The following is a 12,488-nucleotide window of genomic DNA, read 5'->3' on the forward strand; positions in this document are numbered from 1 at the left end:
GCCTAAGGTTCCTGACACGATCAGAGTTCACCATCAATTAATTGGCGCAATGTCCCCTCAAAAACGAGCGGAGAACGAGCCATTGGCTTAGCTTCCGTAATTGGTGCTTGCACCTTTCTGGAGCTCTGCTCATTAATAAAATCCATACTCCATATACCATATAATGCACTTCTTTTTGGGTCCTGAGCAATAGACTTACAATGACATAGTTTCATCCCTTTGCACATTCTCAAATACATGCCTGATGATTGAACAGTTAGCTAATTGGGACCAGGCTATTTCCAAATTATTTTTAAAAGTTGTATTGGATATGCTTGACTACACTTTTTGCTACAATAAAATATTTCTGGTCTCTCTTTCTTCTTTTGTTCTTGAATGTACTATAGTGAGAAATGTAAAAGTTTTACCCATCATGCGTTTTGGAGGTGTAACAGCTAATAGGGGTCTCCTTTACACAGATCAGTGTGTAAATAAAGGACCACTAATAAATACTTTCCCTTTCTTGGGTCCTTATAATTACCATGACAGTAATGACTAGTTATTGAGAAACATAGAGCGCAGACTGCTTTCATTTAGACGTCATAAGGGAATAAATGAATCATATAAACGTGTGTATGTACAATATGTATTTATATATTGATGTATGTATGTATGCATGTACATATGTCCGTATATATGTATGTATGTATTGTCAACAATACTAACATGCACAACTCTCCATATTCAATACAGTCATGTTGGGCAGGGGGAAATTGTTCTTCAGTCGGCAATGCCAGGAGTTGATATGAAGAGACCGAAATAGTATAAGAAATAGAGGCAATACTCATCTACCAACAGATTGCAGGGCAGACTGACATTTTGATATCTTTCCTGCAAGTTTGATGTTAATGATTTGGCTTTGGATGGGGGACCTTCATAGAGTCTGAGCCATATGAGTGCAATTTCCGTCCTGGGGATGAAAGCACATCGATTGCCCTCTGATGGTTTCCATGGGGGGGCTGCTTTCATCCAGACTGACATTATTGAACTGCGTTCACCATTAATGCAGTGCTGAATCTGTGTAACTATATCAACAGGAATCCAGTAAACATTCAACGTGCTATATACTACTGTTGTGTACATACTATTGTAGATGACTCTCTGGGATATAATTCACCAGAACTTGATAAGTGGGACAGGTTCCCAAATAAAGGAATTAAGGTTGCCACGGTAACAAGGCGTAGCGGTGGGCTAAAAGGTGAGGTGATGACGGTGTAAACCGATAAGCGTTTGAATGTGTGATTAAACGGACAGGTGTGCAGCCAGAGAAGTGAAAGTTCACTGACTCTGTTAATCCCAGCACGCCTACATTGTGCTATTTCACAAGAACATCATTGTTTTTAAGTAAATATAAAAGTAGAGTGGGCTAATTTCATCTTCTTACAATGGGGGGGCAAACCTCATATGGTCCAGTGATTTAAAACTGCAGGAACTGAGCAAGCCAGCCACAAATGGTAGGCATAAAAATTGGGCTTTTGAGTCTCTGTAATTGATTAACATTGCAATTAGACTTTGCATTCGGTCAAATTAGTTCCCTGCTGGTGTGCAGTAGGAGTAGAGAGGCTGCTGTTGGAAGCCTCTCTGTCTTTTTGAATCCGTCTCCCAGTGTCTGCTTGGATTAAGGAATCATCCACAGCTGCTGCTACCGCCTGATGGGGTTTATGCTCGGGTTAAATGCTGAAATGTGCTCAAGTGATCCCTTTACAGGGCAAAGTTTACTAAATTGACCCACAAAGACACGGAGGAATCTTTTGTTTGCAGGGTAGTAATTTAACATTTAGTATAATATAGTTATGTGCACATTATAATTACTTTTAGTATGTGTACATGTAGAATACAGTATGATGTAGTTCAAGGTAGCTCATTTTTTAGCTCACGTATTACATGCCTGTTCAAAAATACAATGAAATAAAAAGTTGGAAGGACGTAATGGCTTCAATACAGTTGTTGCTAAGCCATGACAGCTTTGAGGAGTGGTATTCATCAGAGAATATTTTCATGTAGCCAGGACAAAGATGGTAAAAATGTTAACTCTTACTTGTCCGTGCAAAAATCCATTCGTAAAGCATGGCTAAATGTGCCTTCCTGCCGCTGAAAGCTGAACAAACATTCAATATATATTTAATTCATCGTGCTGCTTGGCTGCAGTGAACGGTTGAGTAATGACTGATGTCCTAATACTTTAAAATGATAATTCCCAGTTTGCCTACAATCTGCACCAGTAATAGGAACACCTCGTGATATTTAGTACCCAATGCAAGACTGCAGAGGTTGCATATTTGCCCGGAGGGCAGACATTGACCTCTGCTCTTTTTACTTAATTTATCGCCAAAATATAAATATGGAACATTGAGGACTCACCTTTGCTCGGCTGAAGCTGCACTAAAGGGCAGGGGTGATTGTGGAAGTCAAATGTCTGCGCATTACTGTGGTATAAACATAAACCCATATGCATGTCAAGGAGTCTAATCATGTCCTTCATTACAATAAGTACGTAATGGTCAATCTGAGCTCTTTCTCTCCGAAATAATGACAAGGAAATCAGAAGCCAACTCTGCCCGAGAACAATGCAGCACATTGTCCCCAATTTCGTTCCCCCCTTGTTGGTGGGAGGTCTGCTTGTCCCTTCCTCACTGCCACTGATAGACTGGACTTAAGGAAGCACTACGGATGGTTTCCTCCCACCTAAACAACATGTTACACAAAAGCCCGCCCGACACCCACAGGACCCTTGCATCTCATCCAATCCAATTTATTATCTGGTTCTTTAGCCTGCTCACTCATCTCTTTTTGTTTCTCCTTTTCTCTCACAACTAAGACCCACAATCCCCTCAGATCTCAAGAGGCTTAATCAGTGTCTGTGTCAGACTACTTCACCGCAGCCTTTGGCCACAGCGGATATTATCCATCTTTTCCTTCTAACAAATCTGTCAATCCACTCAACGGGAAATGAAACTTCTCCTTTTGCACAGAAGAAAACTGTGTCTGCAGCATCATGGCGGCAAAAAATAAATAAAAGAGAAAGGAAGCAGAGCAACATGAATTTAACATTAAATACACAACGAGGATGGCTCGAAGGTGATGGGAAAATGGCACAGGCTCCGCAAAAAAGGAATATCAGAAATAAAATATTGGTCTCACCATTCACAATGTATGCAAAGAGGTAACCAACCAAGGGAAAGCTTGCTTTGATTTGACTCAATTTGCATAAACCCTCCCAACTATGCTTTTAATAAGTGATCTTCACCCAGGGAGTTGCCGGAGCATAGGAGATTAGCATATTCCAGACAACATAACTACCAGTTGGTTTAGAAAAAAAGAAAGAAAGACAGAAACGGAAAAAAAAGATTGGAAGAAAAAATTGGTACGAGGGCAAATCAGAGGAATAGCAGGGGAGAAACGCACCAAACAGACCAGTTTGTTTGGAATATCATTTTCAGTAACACAGCAACAAACAGCTACCGCTGGAGAAATAAACATCTCTCACGACTCTCTTGTTAATTTTTTTTTAATGGCTGTGTTGTTTCATAGTGCCCCCTAGTGGTTTGAAAGAACCTTTTTTTGTGGTTCTGGATGTATTGGTTGATCAGAAAAGCAAACGCATGCAACAGCAGAGTAAGACCAGGCGAAGAGACTGAGGGCAGACGTTTGCAGGGGAGTCCGGAGGTATGAGGAAAAACACACACACTCGAGACGTAACCTGACATTGAACTGATGTGTTATTCATTCTTTAGTCTTCAAAATATGTTGCAATTCTGCAATATTTGAATAATACACTGACATCTTCTGTTCCAGGTCTGATGTATGAATGTCTAAAGAGGACCCTCAAGGTAAAGAGTCTCCTACATAGTAATTTCTTTACACACTAGAGGGGGCTAGATCATTGGGAGGATGCTATTTTACATACGGGGTGACTTTGATTACAGAGAGTGTTGTGGTTTTGTATTTCACCACTTTTTTATTTTTTTCATCTATAGTAAAAAAAACAGATCCTCTCTCTTTCTCTCTAACCTGCAGAGACACCAATATGCACACACACAACAGATAAACGGCTACATCATTGTAAGCTGAGTCAGATATTATGAGCTGGGTCAGGTTAATCTCATCACATTACCCTTGGGAAATCACTGACTTTGACTGAAGGATGAAATAATGACTAAATAATATATACAGTAGTAGTTGGTGGGTCCACATGAGTGCCCAGGATAAGCTGGAGTTAATTTGCCACAACTTTAACTTGCATGTATTTGAAAAGACAGACAGTAATTGGTGTGAGATAGTTGTGTGCTTATAAAAGAGAACTGTTAGAATATTGGCGAGGATGGAAACACAGAGGCCATCGTTTAATTGGCTTCTGGAGGGAAAAAAAACACCTCATTAATTGACAGCAAAATATGAGCCAATAAAAAACATCCCACATAAAAAGACTTTGTAGATTTTGAACATACATTTTGCAAAAGATTGAGAGTGAAGACTCAACTGCTGCATGAAAATCTGTAAGCATGCTTATTGTGATGCGTTTACTTTGCTCACATCATTAATGAGTCTCAGTTTTGCTCATAGAGAGCCTTCTATGCCTGTGACGCAGACACATCTTTCACGAATTTGTTCTAGATCCACATTCACTAAAGTGACTGTTGCATATGAGCTGCAATAGTGTGAAGTTGCATTTTCTGATTTGCATATTCAGGTAGTATTTTATTTTACAACATTTACAAATTAACTAGATACATTAGAGGATGAAGATTTTGTCTCTGAATCCACCCGACGGTTTTAGTCAGCGGTTTCCTGTGATCTTACATAGCCATCAAGCCAATTCTGACCAGTTTCCTTGACAACAGAGTGCAACATCCTAGGCATTTTCTTTTATCTGTATCCTTGGTGATCAAGCTCAAGCCTTATTAGTGTGATTCATGTGGAACATGGTTAAAGTAAAACATGTTCCACAAAAAATGGGTCCCAACCAAAATCAGAGACAATATTGTGTTTCTTTTTCTATCCACGGTGACCTTTGACGTGCCTGCTTTGGGGTTTCCGATTCCTGGACCCGGGTGGTTGTCTCAAACATGATGATTTTTGATTCATTTGCCCTCTCCTTCATCCGCATACTCTTCAGAATCAGGTTTTTTTGGCTCAAGTGTCCACGGGGCCTGTGCTTGTGATGGACAGTGGGCGTTTTGTGCGTGGGTTTGCTTGTGTGGAGATGATGTCAGCTTTAAAGTATGAGTAAAGACAGATGTGCTGAAGACCAACTGTGTCATAAGTATAGACACAGGCGAGAGAAACACTGTGCTGTGCATAAGACTACTCCTTTTGCATTGACACGCTAATCTTTAAATTGTCATTTTAACTTATAATAGATGGTTTTGGTCATGTTACGTGATTCATAGCTGTGTCTATAACTAATCAATCATGCTTGTTGTGTGTGTGGGTGCATGCAAGCCCGTGTAAAACAAAGCACAGGTTTAAATGTTGTTTGGCCTGCTGATTTGGTGTTTAACAAAAATAACGTTTTTTCTCGGAAATCTCAACTCAAATCTGGACATGATACAGATACTTTTGATCAAGTGTGACTTACACTTTCCGAGGACATTATTGTCTTCAATGTCAATGTCATATAAATGGCAATAAACCTCAGTCGAATCTAGAATTCGACTGCATTGGAAAGGGATGAATGTATAAAGCATCAACAGGGACTGCTATTTCTACATACTTTTATGGTGCCAATTTGCCAATGAAAACAAATAAAGTCTAAAGATTTCTCTTTTGTCTTGATTTCTTCTGAGCGCGGAAAACATTTATTATGAATAAATGTCGTTACAACTTACAAAGACGCACAATCGTGACAAAGAAACCTTTGAACAAACCAATATTCTGCTGGAGGTGGAAGTGTTTCAAATGTACAAAACTGTAATGAGTGACGTGTTGCACAATTATTAACTGTTTTTGTGACTGAGTTTTCAACACTTTTTCAGAAAAAAAGGAGGCGATACAGAAAAAGGAGTCGGTCGGCGTACTTTCAGGAGCCAGCGGGCACACACACGTCGCACACACTCATGAAAGCCATCGTGTTGAATGACAGCCTGTACATTAGACGTCTTTGAACGGGGGCCACGGAGTGACAGTGAGCAACTCCCACCGCTCAGCCGAGTATGAAGAGATCGGATGGAGCATCTGTTTGGAGAGCACGGAAACAACAGGCGGAACAAGAGAGTAAATCTGCCCCCAACAATTTGCACGTTGTGGTCCAGCTTTAAATCATTCACACAACTATGGAAAATCTTGCTCACACAAACAATAGACTTATACAAATAAAAATAATAAATCATCCCATATGAATATGCTTCCCCCGATACATCTTGTTGCTTGTTATTATCAAAACTACTTTTACAGTTATTACCACTATTATGTTTCATCTAACTGATTTTACTGTATTATCGTTGTACGGTTGTAGAAGCCCTGAGGTTTGTGTACACAGTGGAAGAGGAGGAAGGGATGCGAACCCATTTGTTTCTAGAGGAGACAAGCAGCCAGTCAGCTTCGCCTTGTTGACAACTTATTAATTGTAAGTCAAAGTGACTAAGAGAGCATCTGTTTGTCACATGGAGGAACCGGTACTCTGGAGTGGAGCATCGTTATTCTTATTACGCGGTTACTTTGAAAATAAATGTGATGAAAAGGGCAAAGATAAAAAAAAGGAGCATGCATTAAAGTTAGCTCTTAATATATGAACTGACATTTAAATATCATTATATCAAATATTTAGATACTGGTTACGATTTGGGAAAATGAGCACTCAAATGCCATTTTAAATTAAGTTGCAGGATTTGGTCTCTAAAATGACTTCTTGCTTAATAAAGCACATGAGGACACATGATGCTACTTTGCTTAATCTGTGAATATGCAGCGCTGAGTAAAACAGGGCCAGTCTGCAGCATCTGGCAGCACCTTCAGGGAAGTTGCAGATTGCAACCAAACAAAACTTTTCCTCCACCAGAAGCGTCCAATGACCTATGGCAGGCGGACCCGCCCCGCCCCGGGGGGGGTCCAGTGCGAAAAGGACACAAAGACATGAATTGCATTTCTATAAAAGTGCTTTGAAAAGACGTTGGTCAGTTGAGATGGACGACTGTCACCTGGAAGCAGGCGGGGCGGTCACATATCTCACGGTCGTGATTGGTGGTTTATGCTGTCATTCGCGACTTTCCCCTCAGAATTCTCTGGAAAACAGCTATTATTAGAAAAAGAGGCTGTTTAGGGCCCTGTGTACCACAGCAGTCAGAGCAAGGACATTTCTAATATATACTATAAAAATACTATATGAATACTACTGTTTTTAAACCGGGAAGAGAGGTGCTCAGGCAAATGTAAATTCTTCAAAATGTATAAAAAAATATAATATGTGAGTGTGTATCAACTGGCAGCTGGAAGCTAACTAGCTAACATCATGGCACAGAAAAAACAAGTGGCTTGTGCCACAGAGACCACACAGATCACAGGAGCACTGAGCCACTCAAACTCCTCCCCCACGTTTAGGTGGCGTTAGGTGGAAGTTCATGGACCTTGAGTTTCAGTAAAGGAAGAAGTAGACCATTTATGACCGTACCAATAGAACGTGGAATGTAGAAATATTATTATTAGCAAGAACTATACTTTGATATATTTTTGATGACATTCTAGTACACTAATCTATGCTTCTACTCAATGGCATTGCAGTAAAATAATGTAATCTTTACACCTCTCAATATATGTGACATTTTTTGGTTTTTAGATTATGATGGTATGCGTCAAAAACATGATTAGTTACCAAAATGTGCATTATAACAGAACTGCAACATTCTTTTTAGGAAACATCTTTGTTTTTATGATTTGGGACGATTTAAACGAGATTGAGTGATCAAACTTGGAAGAGTGCTAAAAAAACATTTCAAATCATTCAAACCTGTGACACCGTCTATACCTCTACAGGCATTGTGTAAATCCTTTGCCTCCCGTGAGCTGCAGAAGGATTTTGAGGACACAGAGAGCGACTTTCCACGGATGCAGTCACATCTCTGGGTTCACTGTTTATCCTGGAGGACGAGAACAAATGTTCTGAGCTTATGAAGTTTATTTCCAGTTCAATGTCCAGGTGGGTTTGCCAGTAAGTTCTAGAAAGCGTGTGGAAATAAGTTTAAAGTTTGTATACAATGCCTTGTAAACCTGTCTGGGAGATGGCTCCTCGCTCCATTAGCTCCGATGTCCACCGCTGTGACTTGCAGGGATCCATCTACTCTCGTAGCAGAAAATGTTCTTCAAAAACTCTGTACATCACCCATCATCGTTGGAGGAGGAGTTTTTTTTCTTTTAAAGTTACGTGTAACATAAAAGTATGAAGGACTTTCATACGCACATCTTCCCACCGATGTCAGTTCAAAAGATTCACAAAGGGCAACGATCAAGAACGTGCCGGCGAAATAGCAGCCTAAATCTTGTCATTCTTACAAACCAACACAAAAAGCTGAGAAGGAAATGTCAACAATTCTAAATGCTTTCCATGTTGCTTCATGCCAAAACCGCGGTGATTCTCACCAGAAGGCATTAAATCAGTGCGTTACCTCACTAGAAATTACCGAAGGCACCAATGAATCTTTCCGACCTAACTGTGCAGTTTGGGAAGCCTTGAAGATCTGTTAGGTTTCTCTTGGAAATTTCTAATAAGTTAAGAAATGTTTGACATCATTTCAGCTATAATTTGTTATGTTCCTGTAATGCTACAATCTCCTGAAATGGATATCACCTCTAAGGAGGTAGAGGGGATCATCTACCGGCAGAAAGTTATCAATTTTATCAATAGTATCTGTAGAATACGATGTTAAAACTTGAACTGGAATCAACTGTATGCCTTTGTATCGCTGCCAGTTCTGTCTGTAACAGAGAAAGTATTTGACCTTAACGAACAAACCCCTGTGAGTGAAACCTTTCGGTGTCGTGTGAAGACCAGACATTTAAAAGGTCACACCTTATTGTATCAATCTCACTTTGCTTTGTAAAACACACTTGTATTGAGCCCATGTGAATCCCCCTCTACAGAACCCCTGAACACACCGTGGGTGCTGATAGTTTCCATGTCCCTCGTCCTTCCCATCCCCAAGGGATTAGGCCAATTCACACGTTTTGTGCAACTTTTAGTTCCCGTAAGCCTCCATATAATCATGGCCAGAACCCACTCTGGTCAAAAGGAATTCAACTTCCGTCTCAATTGAGCAGTGAATAAAACTCTAAGTGAAGCAGCCACAGAATAGCACCTGAAAGAAACTTTCCTTTAACTTGGTCCCACAAGAAGTTAGAGGGCAGATATGTAGTCACATTGTTGGTTGCTGTTGATAAACACAGCATTAAAAATGAGTCCCTCTTCGCCAACTCAAAAAGCAGAAGCATGCAAACAAGTAATGGAGAGAGAGAGAGAGAGAGAGAGAGAGAGAGAGATGTCAATGAGAGAAAAGCGGTGAATTGAAACCTGATTATTGGGGGTTACTCAAGGGCTGATCGACTGATCCTGATGTTCAAAGGCAACAACAAGCTTCCTCACCACAACACTGGCACACTGCAGCAGGCGGTGCAGGTTACACCACACGCGTTAAGCGCTGCTGTCTGGTTTCAACCTGATTCAAGCACGCTGCTGAGGTTGAACTGAGGTCGCGGAAAATGTTCCCACAGGCGTTCCGTACTGACACTTCTCTCGTTACAACTCTCATACTGAATATTACAGGACACGATTTCATTATTTTAGTTATCAGAGAAAAAGGTTTTTTGTCTTATTGCTAAGCTTCTGTAATCAGCTTCTAATCATAATTAGGGTTAGTGCACATTTAAAAAACTGTTTTGAGTAAGCAAAATATACAATATCCCAAAGGTTGGATTGGATAGGAATTGGGATCTCGGGATCAAGTCGCTTCTCAATGGTATTTATCTGTCACTGAAGACTGCACTGAACTTCATTAACCTTATTTAATGTTCATCTTGATTAAGATTTAATACCCAATGAACGAATGAAGATCCAACCTTGTTTTCACCTTGTTTCCTTTGCCTTTGCCTTTGGGGGGATGAGAAAAAAAATAAGAAAAAAAACACCATTAGATCCTTGGCCCGATCAGACAGGTCTCACCAAGACACTCCATAGTCCCTGATATCAACCCCTAAGGTTTCTTTCAACCCTAAAGAAAATCTGAATTTCTACAACGGTGTTTCCCACGAGGGTATTATCATCAACTGCTAAATGGTGGGGGATTGAAACATGGTTTTTCCATTTTCTCCAAAAATTAAAATGGCAAGCAAAATCATGCATTTTATGATGAAACAAATCTTTGCACCAAGTATCATAATGCTACAATTGTTTTTTCCATTTTTAAGTACATTTTTTAAGTGCAGATTTAAGTGTAGTTAATGTATAGTCTGTGCTTAAATTTGGGATTGAAAATAACTGAACTTCCATTCTAGCATTATGATAAGGTTCTGACTATGATTTGTTTTTTTTAATAGCACCACTGCTGGCTGCTGTATCAATTCAATCCAGAAGAAACATTAAATTGGACAATTTTCAGGAAATATAAAGCGCACATTGTGCTCCGCAGAAGATGAACAGTTGAATTTATCATTCCATTACAACACAGAGAAAGGAGTTCATGCCCTGCTCAGGAAGACATTACTCCCCTATAACTTTATATAACAAATTGGTTTTTGCTGCTACATTAGCGACTAGAGAATCTTAACTTTACTAATATTATTTCAAAGGAACTTACACATTGACTCCTTTGAAACATATATATGAGCAGCAGCATGATATCAAGGTGTTACACCTCATGAGCAACTGTTAGTGTCATGTCCTCTATTGTGATTATATCATTATGAATTCATATGACACGCTTTAATTATGCATTGGGCGGAAGCTGGAGGGACCACCTCAAATATTTAGTGATTATACATGTACTTTTTCATTACAAACTTGCTTTGATCATGGTTGGTCTACTGTTTGCTTCTGTTAACAGAAAAAAAACTCCAGCAATGCTTTACAGGCTCTATATTAGTGAGGGTTTAAACTGTTTATGATACAGTACTAATAATGGCAGAAAGACTGTAAACAGCTTTTTCCTTCATACAGCAGGACTACGATGTCGTGGGGTTTCAATGCTAAGTAGAACATATTTAGTTCAAAAATGACTACTCACTATCACGTTGCATAACCAAACAACAATAGTGAGTATCTGGATTAATGGGCTCTTCCTCTTGCTTTAATGCATCTATTCAGTTAGCCCTCAGCGGGAAAAAAAATGCAGGTGCTTTTACCGAGATGAGATAAAAAGGCTGCATTGAATTGGATTTCCTAAGCCGACATCTGCAGAACGGATGCTATTTGCTTTGAACTACAGGTAGCGCAGTGGTACTCATATGTATACGCACAATTGAGGGAAAGAGTAATGTTCAATGAGATAATTACATCATATGTTTTGGAAATTCTCACCATTGTATGAGAAACTGTGGATATGATGATGAAAATCAAACTGATATTTGAATCATGACTGAGATGATCCTGGTTCTTTTTTTACCCCACGTGGCTTGAATTCAAGATCAATTGTAATCATCTGAAAACTCCATAGCAATATAAATGATGGAAGGCCCACTTTCAGATGCTGTTTTCACAAGCGCCAATAAATGTTCCATAACGACCATATATGGTTATTGATTACAGCATCACATGATGGCAAAAATCCCCTGTCCAAAAAAATGTGCAATGCTGTAATTCTGCAGACTCACTGAGCTTCTTTTACAAGATTTTATGTTCCCTCCCAACCGCTCAAATTAACCAGATATATACAGTAGGTGTTTCTTCTAGATATCCCAGGAGCAATCTTTATTAAATAAAGTGTTTGTAACTTAGAATAAGATATTGATATAAATATAAATAAATAATCCCATATTGTTTTATACGTTTTATTATCTCATCTTACTTTTGTTGAAGAATACTTTATTTTCACCTATTAGCAGTAATTCAGCCTTAAACACCTTGTAGCATCTGCAGAAACATTGTTTTATTGCCCTTATATATATATATATATATATATATATATATATATATATAAGGGCATATATCTATATATATATATAAGGGCAATAAAACAATGTTTTATATATATATATATATATATATATATATATATATATACACATACAGTCTATATTGAAATATAAGAAACTATACTATACAGACATACTGTAGTCTATTCTTTTTTTCTCAACTTCATTAAGGCACTTTTATCAACAGATTTTAAAGACGAGAAGCTTTTAAGACAAAATTAGCAATCTTGCTACAGCCTTGGGTCTTAGGGATACCAAACAGTGATGAACAACTGAAGCTCATTTCAACAAAACCCATGGGTTACAGTAAATTCATTAAAAAAAGTTTTCCTCAG

At 39.0% G+C, this 12,488-nt stretch overlaps 1 protein-coding gene and 1 long non-coding RNA gene across 2 annotated transcripts in view; one reads left to right on the plus strand and one right to left on the minus strand.

Moving 5' to 3' along the window:
* Nucleotides 1–12,488, minus strand: part of sorcs3b (sortilin related VPS10 domain containing receptor 3b) — a 69,915-nt gene that overhangs the window by 56,627 nt on the left and 800 nt on the right. The window lies entirely within an intron of this gene.
* LOC119214266 (uncharacterized) lies at nucleotides 3,336–6,671 on the plus strand. The gene is made up of 3 exons (XR_005119959.2): nucleotides 3,336–3,705; nucleotides 3,835–3,869; nucleotides 6,015–6,671. It is a non-coding gene; the product is annotated as an uncharacterized LOC119214266 (long non-coding RNA).

Source organism: Pungitius pungitius, chromosome 13, assembly GCF_949316345.1.
Source record: "Pungitius pungitius chromosome 13, fPunPun2.1, whole genome shotgun sequence".
In the NCBI taxonomy this organism is placed as follows: Eukaryota; Metazoa; Chordata; class Actinopteri; order Perciformes; family Gasterosteidae; genus Pungitius; species Pungitius pungitius.